Source organism: Drosophila novamexicana, unplaced genomic scaffold (assembly GCF_003285875.2).
Source record: "Drosophila novamexicana strain 15010-1031.04,08,12 unplaced genomic scaffold, DnovRS2.1 tig00000817-arrow-arrow-pilon, whole genome shotgun sequence".
In the NCBI taxonomy this organism is placed as follows: domain Eukaryota; kingdom Metazoa; phylum Arthropoda; class Insecta; order Diptera; family Drosophilidae; genus Drosophila; species Drosophila novamexicana.
In genome coordinates this window covers 2,056,247-2,067,980 of record NW_020824827.1, presented here as the reverse complement: position 1 = coordinate 2,067,980, position 11,734 = coordinate 2,056,247, and positions in this window count along the sequence as shown.

The following is an 11,734-nucleotide window of genomic DNA, read 5'->3' as shown; positions in this document are numbered from 1 at the left end:
GCTGAGGTCCAACCGGGAGCAGAAAATTGTTTTCCACTCTTTGGCTGTCGTCATGCCTTTGTCTGTTGTTATTCCTTGTTCCTTATTGCTGTTGCTCTTGTTATTTTTGTTTTGTTATTATTGTTGTTTTTGTTATTGTTGTTGGGGCATTAAGTATTTAAGCAGTTAGCCGGTAGGTCGGAGATGGATAGTCCGCTTGTGGAGTCTATAAGTCATTCCAGTTGACATTTCATATTTTTTCCTCCCAACTGAATGTACCGAAAATGTGACAAATTAAGGCACAGACTCAGAGTCTCTTTAAAGACGCATCGGGCCAAGTTCTCCCTTAATTTGTTGCTGTTGCTGCTGTGGACAGCTTGCGGCTGGCCAGAGTGCAACCGGCAACCGGGCTCTGATAGCGAGTGTCGTTGACATGGCCAAAAGAATGGCCTAATTGATATACATTTCGTTTGGCTGACAGCTTGAGAACTGAGAGCTGACCACACGATACTTATGTCAAGTGAAAGGCGCACCAGAAACTTTATAATAGACCAGGCGAAAGAAACAACATGAGATTGATAATGGCAGAAATAAAAGCAGATAGATTGTGTGTGTGGGTTAGCTGCAATTTAAAGTTGGAATTTCTTAAGTTATTTGAAATTTAATTAACAAACTTGTAAGCATTGGTTTGGGTTGGTTTAATACACCATACCCATTAAAAGCAGGCCGAAGGGTATATTGAAAATGGAAATGTGTGTTAAATCGACCCTTGAAACTGACGAGCTGAGGTTGTTTATCTGTCGCTTTGATTAATTTAAATAATTAAATTTGATGACAACTTTATTCCGTACCCTCAAATAGCCTTTATAGACATAGGTTAAAATTTCCCACTCCCATAACTTGGCCTTTTGTTCATAGTTTAGACTCTAGATCAATTAGGCATCTAAGTCTGGCAAGATTATTCTTGGTCAAAATTCATGTAAAATGGTAACCTAAAATATCCCATATATACATTTGGTATTTGGCATACGGAACTCCCGACTAGTGCCTCTTAATTGATATAGAGCTGTTTTGATGTACAAAATAATATTAAATTATTATCAATTACCCACTAAACTGGGTAAAAGGGGTATAATATTTTTGTAACAGGCAGCAGGAAGCATTCCCGACCCCATAAAGTACATATATATTCTTCTTGATCAGCATCAATAGCCGAGTCGATCTAGCCATAGCCGTTTGTCTATCCGTCCGAGTTGAGTCTCTTACTTGTTTATTATTATCTCAAAAAAATTCTTCAAAAATATACAAATTGATAGCTGATGCATATACTGATCTATGCTATATTGCGCTCTCTAGAGATTTGCATCTTTATAATTTTAGTTTTATTTACATTTATGTTTATTTTTTGCTGAAAACTGACTTTCTTAAAGTGATCTTCGCGTGTGTTACTTAAAAGTTTCTCAAATTCACCCCTGCTGTAAGTACTGTTGCATATGCCACACCACGTGCAACACGAATGCAATGACTTGGCCACAAAGTTTGTTATTTGTCCAGAATTGCCGCCTCGCAAGTCCCTTGGGGCTCTGGAGCACATGCTGTCAGTGTCCCTTGTCGATCCGCAGCAGCAGCTTGTAAACTTTTTTGCTGTTTTCAGAAGTTGCAACTTTTCTCATTTGTGCGTGTGCATTCGTAAGTTGCTGTCTACTGTCTACTGTCTCTTGTCTCCTTTCTTCTGTCTACCGTCTGCTGGCTGCACTTTTGCAGTTGCACTTTTGCAAATGATGTCCAACTGTGCTGTCTTGGGCACTGTGTCTGGCTTTTGGGGCTGGCTTGGACTAGCACGAAACTAATCCGCAACATGATGACAAGAAAATTGAATTCCTGCAACTGTCAAATTGAATCTGCCTTCAGCTGTCTTCTGCTGAAACATAAAATCAAAGCTTCAACTTTTTGAGTAAAGCTGCCGCGTTCTAGCTCGCTGCCACCCTCTTCCCCCTCCCTACTCACGTGCTGCATCTATTTGTTTCAGCAGCGTCCAAGGCAATTTTACAACGTCAAGCGTCGAAAACTAAACGTACAACATGCCTCCCCACCTCCTGCTCTTCTAACAATTTCAGCGAATTTTTTCAAACATTTTGCCTAAGTGTTTTTTGCTGCCAGCCTCGACATTTTGCCATTGAAATATTTTACTTATTGACTTGCCTTTGACAGCGTCAGAGCCATCAGTGGCAGGGTCGGGGGCAGAGGTGGGGGCAGCGGCTGCAGCAGCAGCAGCGGCAGCGATGGGCTTCATGATAATGACAGACTTCATCGATTACGCGATTACGCGATTATCGCAATGTCACTTTAGAATTTTCGAAATTTTCCTCATTCGAGTGGGCCAAAAAGCTTTTAGCGAGCATTTTAGCACAGTGCCACGCCCCCTTTGGACCGCGCACTGCGCATTTCGTGGATAATTTCACTTAAGCTCTTAAGCAGACAGCCCCAACAGTCCCGCCAGCCCCCCACCAGCCCCTTGACCTTGCGCACTTTGAGAATTTCAGTTCAGCCGTATCGATATAAACGTTTGGCGCTCCGATTGCAATTCACATGTGCCCTCTTAAAATTTGTTCAGCTGATTAGTGCTAAAAGGATTTCCACTGCCCTAATGCTGTCGATGGTGGGCGTGGTCGTGTTTCAATGTAAAGTCAACGAATGAAGTAGCTAAATTGTCAGCGTTTGGCAGGTGAAATTGCTTTTATTTACACGGTAATTGCGAAACTGAAATCAACAGAAATTATTTAGACATTGCTACCCTTGCTGCTCCCCCCTGCTGCTGCGGCAAAATGTTGTACAAAAGAAAATGCAGTCAGCCAAGATTGCGGAGCTAAAAATTTATGTTCTACTTATGTTTGCTGTGTGTGCAGGTAAACAATAAAATAACGAGTCGTCTGCAAGCAAATTGCATAAAAAGAACAAGGCAAATCCGCTGAAAGGGCAAAGGAAAACAACATGCATAACTACCACACACATCCGCACACACACACTCGCACACACCTTAACCTAGCCCATCCTTATGCCCATTCCCACTTGCATTCCATGCACGTGCCAAATGCAAACAGGCAAATGTCTTACGCTTCCCTGGGCTGCCTAACAAACATGCGACACGGCAACGCAGCGACTGAAGCAGCTAACAAGACAGCCAGAAGCTAGTTGGGGGTGGCCAGGTGGACGCCGACTGCCACCTTGGCAAATTTTGTACCTGGTTGGCATATTTGTCCTTAAGGGCCAACTCTATATATGTTGTTGTTGTTGTTGTTGCTGTGCTCAAAGCAGGGTTAAGCAGGCAGAGCACATTCAGCAAATGCATAAATATTCGCTTGGCATTTAAAACAAGCTGCACAACATGTCGCTTAGTTGTCTGCTCAATATTTAAAATGAATTGGGTCAATAATCCCAGCAGCAACATACTCCTTTAATAGCCTGAACACCCATTGAAAATGGGCGAAGCAAGTGTATTATGGCTGTGTGCATCTCTGTGCCCATAAGGTTTGCATGTTCTCGATCAGGCAGAGTCGCCCGTTTGTCTGTCCGTTTATAATATATAAAAACTACAGACTTGAAATTTGAAACATATATTCTGGCTATTATACGCAGACTAAGATTTTCTTTTCTGTAATAATCATATCCGTTATATCGATAAAAATCGATTTTAATTTGGTGTTCTTAGTCACAACTCGAAGTACTTAACTTGTTGTGTACGGTTTCTAATGGTTGGGATCAAGTAACTTTTTCAATGTGCAACGCGCTCGTTTGTTTTAGTACTCAAATTGCAGATAGTTTCCTCTAGCGGTGTCGAACTCGTAACTTCCTTCAACCGACCGAACTACTTGCACCCGCTTCATACATCACAGAAATACTAAGAATTGACTCTTAAAGAAAGAAACTCAAGTAAAATTGAAGAACATTCACAGAGCAGTGCATGCAATACTATCGCAATTGCAATTCGGTTTGCATACATTAAAATATCGATTTTTATCGATTACTTGGAATCGGGAAAATTGATCGATTACCAAAAACCATCTGATACTACATGGGCATTTGAAGAACCTTCGTACAAAGTCTCTTGCTCTTATATATACACTTTAGGTATGACCCACTATTCAATGGGTTCAGGGCATAAATAGAAATGTCGTGAGGAAAAATGTTAGTTATACTTGTAGCACAAAATGTTCTTAATCCTTACTCTATGTATCTTTCAGCAAAAATGTAAGGATCCATAGTCGCAATACACCTCATTTATGTAATTGCGGTCCGACTGGGCATGGGAGTGCGTTTCCTTGAAAGATGTGCACCTTTACAAATAATTATTTTAATTTAATATTTTTGTGGCTTTTGGCTTCATTTGTTTATGTACAATAGAAAAATATACTTGTTTTGCTCATATTAAATATTTAATTTCATGCAATTGCCTGCTTTATTTAATTATGCACATCACCCAATTATATTTCAACTGCCATCTAAATTGACTGTCTGACAAACATAGAAATGCATACCAACGTTTCTCTTTGCATTTCCAATTAGTGAGCCACATATAGAATCGAGTTCAACTTCATTAGTTGCATTCGTTGCCCGGCTGCCCAATGTGCTTTCGCATTCAATTTAAAGCTCCAAATCGAAATGTTGCGTGACTTAATTAGATTGCAATGCCATTGAACAGTTACAGGGGCACAGGCCCACCCACTTTTCACAACTTTCCCCCTCGCCCCCTGCTAATGGCAATCAACATTATCCATTTAGATAAACAATGAAGGTAGCCGGGGTGCACGTGATATGCAAACGTGTGCAATTACATTTTTGCAGTAGATACACACACACACACACACACACACACACAAGCACACATATACACGCACACAGATACACGCATACTAAAATAGGCATAAATATGCCTTGCCTAATCTTTTAATGCAGCTGATGAGAAGAGCCTTACACGTTGCACGCTTCAATTGGAATTAGTCACGTTGATGCAGCTAATTTTAATGTAAGTCGCCCCCCTCGCTGACCGACCCCGCCCACGGCCATGCCCTTGCCCTTGCCCTTGCCACCGCCCATTTTCACGCACAATCAGCAAATGGCATATGGCATAATTATCGAATAGATGCAACTGCCGAGGGAACGAACCCCTGCCTGTACAGTCTTGTCGAATGCCTTTATTGTCGTGGCCATAAAAGAGACTTGCAAATGGCGATTGAAGTGACATGTGAGCGAACTACTTGCACACACTTACACCCTCGCACACACACACACGCACACCACAAATGCTCACTGGGTAAAAGGATAATGCGCTTGGAGTGTGACTAATGCCGACGTGATGATGATTAAGTTGTTGTCCCATTGCGTACGCGTCTATGGCGCCTTATGGGCGGCGCTTCTGTGTGCCTGTGGGCGTGCCTGTGTGCAACTATTAGAAAAGTCAGCGATTGAGCAGGCTCCAGTCCCAGTCGCCACTCAAGTCTCGGTCCCAGCTCCATTTGCAACGCCATGGCCAATTTCTCAACCCACGCACGTGATTCAATTAGTGTCCTGGCCAGGCTCATCATGCCTCAAAAGGCGAGCAAACATTTTTGCCAATTGTCAAATTGCCAATCAGTCAGTGGCCCTGCGGGATTGGTAGTGCCGACTTTTAATTATGCTAACAATTAGTTAAAGACGTGATGCCTTTGAACTGTTTCGTTTTGTGCTTCCACCAAAGATTTGGCCATGCTAAGCCATTTCCCGGTTGGGATAAATACTTGTGCATATGATAAATATAAATGTTAATATTATTTATTTTCTTTTATTGTTGCTGCATATTGCCGCAACACAATGTGGTCAAATTATATTAATCAACAGCTTGGTAACTGCGGAAACCTTATTAAAATGGATGTGCTCCAATTATTACTATAATAAATTAGATTTGCTTTCTGCATTTGTATTACCTACCTCAACACAGCACGAGCTTAGCGATCGTCTATATATTTAAACAAGTTAGAGGTTCGGGACGTAACCGACTAGGTGATACACAACAACTTATTTTACTAACACGAATATTCAATTATTCTCAAAATGTCAATTTCATTCAAATTGTAGCTTAAATTGGTGGGTAATTTAAATAAATATATATATTAAATAAAAGATACTTGATATAAATACTTGATATATATACTTTGCTGTCTCTAGCTCTAAAAACCTAAGATATTTTCTCACACATGTTTTCGATAACGATATTTTGTCGATTACTTTTAAACGGGACAAGTTATCGATTATCTAAAACAAATTCGTACTGCGCGGGCACCAGAAGGACCGGCATTCCACATTTCGAAAATCTAACTGTTAGATGTTCTGATATCCTTGTATTCGTACATACGAACGGACGGACGGACGGACATGGCTAGATTGACGGCTGATCAAGAATATATATACTTTATGGTGTCGGAGATGTTTCCTTCTGCATGTTACATACATTTGCACAAATACCTTATACCTTTTTACCCATTTTTAACAGGTTGATGGTATAACAAATAATTCCTTTATTGAGGTTTCCACTAACATTTCATGAATTGGGTAATAAAACTGGACAGCATACATACAAAATATAATCGTTGATCTTGATGCAATCTTCTGCAGTTTCTTTTAGTATTATGAGCAGAAAGGCAGCAAACCTGAAATTGGAATTTGGAGGTGTGTTCCTTCTGCCTGCTGCGAAGATACCATTTCTAGCCATTTTCCATGGGTTCAGGGTATAATAAAAATTGATAGTGATGCGATAGTGAGGTGGGATATTGGAGCACGTGATTGCATAGTGCTGAGCGTGCTGAGCATGTTACTCGACCGAGTCGGAATATAAATATTATGCGAAATGGTAAAAGGCTGCGGGTCGCTGCGGGTCACAACGGTGATCTTGGTGATAAGCTGCACTAAGTATTGCTGCAACTGGTTGAATATTCTTTGTCAGGGCCAATGTTAGATTGCAGGAATCGCATTGCAGCTCGTTTGGAGAGACAATTCTGACAACGCTTTGCGTATGCTGACAGTTGGGCAATTGGCAAGGAAACGTGGGAAAATAGTCGGTGAACGGAACATGGAAACAGGGACGGAAGGATATTTTGTGCTGCCGGAGAAGCTGTAACCTGAACTGCCAATCAAACTGGGGCTCGTGGAGACAGTCACGATAACAAGCTGTCCTTGTCCACAGCCCCAGAGCAGAGTGACAAACACAAACTGTGGGATAAATCTTGCCAGACAATGGGCAATCTTCTCGCACTCGTTTCATACTGACAGCAGCAATTTGAGCTTAGGATTTGGTCAGCGAATTGGGCTGCATTTTCGGCGTTATCGTCGCCGTCTGTCGCACGTGTCAATGCGTCTTTGAATGCTCAATTTAATTTGCGACCGATGCAGCCACGAGCAGGCAACAGAAATGGCAACGAATTGTAATTGGGAATTGGCAATTGCCGATTGCGAATTTGCCCGTCGGCCACTTGAAGGACAATCAGTTCAAGCCGCTTGACAATTTGCAGTCGCTCGAAAAATTCGCTTGCCTCATGAATTATTCACAGCTGCAGTTTGACTGTTGGCCCCCAGCTGCAGGTTTATTGATATGTTCAGCGAAAAATATTGCCAGCGATTTCTATAAGTCGTGTTTACAAAACACTTACAACTCGGACAAGTCCGTCTCAAATGGGGCTGACTGACTGACTGGCTGATTGGCCTTTGAATGAGCGAAGTTAATGAAAGTTTATTGAGCGCCTGGCAGCCACTCGAGCGTCGGCTGACTGCTTGATGGATTGGCGGATTGGCGGATTGAGTGACTCTCTGGCTGAGCGCCATTTTGTCGGGCTTAATGAATTTTGCCAGTTGAGCGGAAACGGAAATAATGCGCCAACGTTTTGTAATGTGTAGCTAAACAAAGCGGCAAGCAGCTCACATGTGTGTTTTTGTGTGCGTGTGCGTGTGTGTGTGGATTTTCCACGTGGCATTGCAAAGTTTTCAATTGTGTTATGGCTTTATTGAAACACTTTTCATTTGCTTGCTGCTTGGTTTCTCACATTTGCCAACTTTTATCACAGTCATTAGGCGGCGACCTTTCCACCTTTCCGGTCTCACCTCACTTGCTTTCATATTGCTTTATCATTGTTTGTTTGCCCTATCTCTCTTTCTCTGTATTTTTACCATTTGACTGTTTTCTAAAGTTTTTGCAGGTTTTTCTTTGCCTTGCTTTCAATTCCCTTCGTCGCTGGCGTCTTGTATTTCATTTGCGATACTAACAGCAAATTTACATGCAAATAACTTTTTCAACTTTGGCACTTCATATGCCGCAACAACACGCACACACACACACTCGCACCCACACACACACACATTCGCACGAACTGACATTTTCCCAAATACGTGTGTCGCCTCAATTGCCACTTATCAGCTCATCGATGAGGTTGGCAAAATAAAACTTTTGTGGCTCAACGCCTGCCTAAAAAAAAGTTTCTTTAGCTGTTTTTGTGCTCGGCTATTATATTGGCAAACGGCAAATATCTGGCATTAATATGCGATTTTAATAGGCACATTAGTTTTGCCAAAGCTCAGAACTTGAATAGCCCTAAAGGGCTGACACACACACACACACGCATTAACCACATGTGGTGCGTGTGTGTGTGTGTGTGTGGTAAAGTCAGCTTTAATCATAAATTATGAAGGTAACCGCACGTTGAACCGCATCAAACCTGCAAATAATATGTCCACAGGACAAGATCCCTTGATGTACGACACCACAGTGGGCCGTGCGGTCTTAAAGTGAATTATTTGCATAGCGCCACGTTGATTGAGCTGCAGGTGCGAAGCTGGACCCGTTGATTGAGCTGCAGGTGCGAAGCTGGTCAAAAGTTGACACTTGGCCCGCAGGCAGCTTCAGCAGCTGCAGCTCGCCTGCTTGTAATTGATTTGTTTGGCTGCCTGGTTCGCTGGCTGGCTCGGTAATTAAAACGCATTCGCATCTGTCAACGCGACGTGGCTGAACCTTTGGACTCCTCGGGGCCCGTTGCAACATCTAAATGCAAGGCGAGGTTCAACACGAATCGGGGTCAACTGAGCATGCAAGTTCCACAGCGGGAAACTACAGCCAGACTCTATTCTGTTTCAGCGAATATTAAATTTTAATTTGTGTTCAATCTTAGCTTCGACTTAAGAACTTAAGGACTTAAGCACGCTCAGCTGCCTGGCAGGGTGCCGTGTTGTTGCCACTTGCCCCATGCTGCGAGTTGCCTGCCACACTGCCCCCGCTCTAAAGCACTTGTATTTGTTAATTTTGATTTGTTTGCTGCATTTCGTATAATGCGGAACTGGGACACCCTCGAACAGCTTGTGCAGCCCCTGGCCAATGCAAATTGATTTCGCCAAACGATTTTATCGCTCTTGTTGTTGTTGTTGCCAGTGTTTGCCAACCAATTTCGATTGGCTTTGTTTTTTGGCAAGTAAATATGTGTTTCAGCAAATATTTTTGCATGTTGGCCTTGTGTGCTTTGTGCATGTGTCTGCTGAGGCAGATGTGTTTTTTTTTAATACCCTCATCACATGTATTAATAATGAAAAAGAAGGGTATAACACATGTGTGTATCAGGTCGAAGAGGGCAACTTTAATTCCAATTGGAGGTGAGGCGATCAAGCGATCACTTGTTAACATAGAAATCAATAAGATTTAGATTTAACAAATGTTCCTCAAATTAAGAAAGGCGAGCATTGTTTTTTCTCATGATAAACTTTGCCTTCTCATAAGTCTATGTGTTAAAATCGACGTCTACAAGGGTATTTTATCTGCGGCATTCACATTTCTATCCACATTTTGTTTTCGTCGAAATGTTTGTTTTTAATTCCGGTTACTTCCAGTGTTCGCCATTTTATTAACGATAACAAAATGACGCCATCGGTAGAGCAAAAGCAATTTTACAACCAGCAAAATTACTCATTTTATTTAATGGCTTTTCCTTGAGCATGCAGAGATGACATGCAACAAAACTCTTTAAAATTTAAAACGAAACCAAACAAAATGAATGTGTCCCTAACTAGAATTGCAAGTTCAATTCATTCATAAATCACAAAAAAGTTTAGGAATTCAGCTAGACTACTTAATATCTTTTTACTTGTATATATAGCAAATATATGCCAAATCGAGCCGAGAATTTCAAGCTTACTAAAGTAGGGCTAATGCATAGACGCCAGACAAGTGGAGCGGCATATTGTATGGGCAAAGCTGGGCAATTTCTTCTAGTTCTTAATATAACATAAGTAATATCAGGAAAAGCAACCAAGTTAACTTAAAATATATGTGTTATGATGAATAAACATGTATAAGAAAGAATATCTGACATATTACAGCTTTGTGCCCATTTTTAAAAGTAAATGTTTGCATTTCTAAATACAAAGTTAAACCATGGCGTATGAATAAAGTTCACAACGTTGACAATACATTGCCTGTGCGTGTGTGCTTCTTTCAATTCGACTGTCCATAAGCTGGAAATTAAATAAGCATTTAAATTGTCGTTGGCTTTAACATGTGTAAAAGTTAAATTTGCTTGCAAACTGCAGAAAATTGCAAATAGTGTTTAAAGTACACACATTAAGCTATATACATAAACAAATTTATGTGATTCGGTAAATGATTCCTGGTTGACATCAATTTATATATATGTTACGCGCGTGTGTGTGTGTGTGTGTAATGTTTATTTATGTATGTGGTTGCTGTCAGCCAAAGTGCGTGAAAAGCGGATGTAGCTAACCGGAAATGGCAATAACAAACAGCCTCATGAATTAATGCGGCTTAACGCCATTTGCAATATGATACGTAGCTATTTAATTTATTTGTTATTGTTGTTACTGTAGTTGTAGTTTACATTTGTAATGCAATTGATTTCCTTTAACAGCCCTCAGGCATGGCATAAAAGATTATTCGTAATTTAAAGCCTAAATATTATGACAATGTTGTTGAAGTTAAAAACGATTCAGTACTGCGACGTATAAGTCCAGACCATTTAGGAGTTTTCACTGGGTTTCAGCTGCGTGTGCCAACTGTTTACTTGGCAAGCGCCAAGTCCTGGCGCACTATCCTCATTTGCCTGTCAGAGCCTTTTTAATACTTCGCTGTTGACATCTTGCCGTGTAGGCTTTCCTTCCCCTCTCTCTCCCTCTCTCCCCCTCGGGCTGCCTTTCTGCATACTTTATTCACTTTTTGTTGTTGAATTTCATTAAAATTTGCACCCATTTGCCATAATTTGTGTATTTTTTTTTTGTGTCATACGAATGACAGCCACGCCCCCAGGCACTTCGCCGACCCGCGGCAACGCTGGGGCCGTGCCACAGATGAGTCTGACAAGCAAATGAAAAAAATGTACAAAAGAGCCTCGCATTTTGTGCATGCGATGTATGCAAGAAATAAGTAAATATTAAAAAATACAGCTCTGCCAAAAAGTGCTGTGCTAAAAGATGCCCTGTGCTCAAAAGCGACATGTGGATACTGATTAAGAATACATGTACATTACATTAAGGCCTGATATGCCTCGATTTAAAACGTGTTCTTAATTTTCATTCCAATTCAATATTCATTTAATCAGTACAGGGTATACAAAGCTTTCCATCAACCCCTACCAGCACTTGTCGCACCATTTGTTGCGAACCAATGAAATGCCAGCCAGTGTCAGAAATGACAGCAACTCGACGTATGAGCTCCATGACACACACACACACACAC